Raw genomic sequence first — 927 nt, 5'->3', positions numbered from 1 at the left:
AGGTGATGAGGTGTTTGGCGAGCGCCAATGCTGCGACTTATCGCCTCCCCGCCACTCGGTTATCTGGGTGTAAAACCGGCGCACCTTCTCAGGCAGATGTTGACCGTCCAGACCCCCAAGAAGTTTTAGTTAGCAAAGAAGCCTGCTTACAGTTTTATAGATAATGTCTCTCTGGGGCTGCGATTGCCCCCTTCCGGCTCTGGCTGCCTGTCACCGGAGGGGGAAGGTCTGCAGCCGGCTATCTCTGTTCAGTCCTTTGTTCCGTGCGCGGGCCTGGCGGTCTTAGGTTAGGGCTGGCTTTTCGCGTGGTAGATATCCCACAGTCTGGTTTGCTAGCCCAAATTATTTCGCTCAGATAGCGCTCAGGGTATTCAGGCCAGATTCTTACTCTCAGCGATGCAGCCCGCGCCGCGCCTCCCTGCCCAGCCCCGCTTGCTAATGGCGGATGCAGGCGTCTGCGCTGCTTCTCCGCTGGGGGAGTTACCGTAGGGCTCGCAATCTGCGAGTTTTAATTGTTTATTTATTTTTTCTCCCTGTTATGTTGCCCTCTGTGCTTCCAAAGCTCGGCACAGATTCGGCAGTGAGAAGGTTTCCTGGTGTTTGGAAACTTCTCTCTTTTTAAGATTCCCTTCCCGGGACGGAACTCCGTCCCTCCCTCTTTTGTCTCTTTTTTTGTCTTTAATATTTTTTCCTACCTCCTTTCGAAGAGTTGGGTTGCTTTTCTGGGTGCCTGATGTCCTCTGCCGGCATTCAGAAGTTGTTTTGTGGAATTTACTCGACGTTTAAATGCTCTTTTGATGAATTTGTGGGGGAGAAAGTGTTCTCCCCGTCCTACTCCTCGCCATCTTGGCTCTCCCCTTAATTAACTTCTGAATGAATCATCTGTTTACGTCAAGACTCTCAGTGAAAAAGGAACCAATATTGTTG

Source organism: Bos taurus, chromosome 10, assembly GCF_002263795.3.
Source record: "Bos taurus isolate L1 Dominette 01449 registration number 42190680 breed Hereford chromosome 10, ARS-UCD2.0, whole genome shotgun sequence".
Taxonomy (NCBI): Eukaryota; Metazoa; Chordata; class Mammalia; order Artiodactyla; family Bovidae; genus Bos; species Bos taurus.
This window is presented reverse-complemented; position numbering follows the sequence as displayed.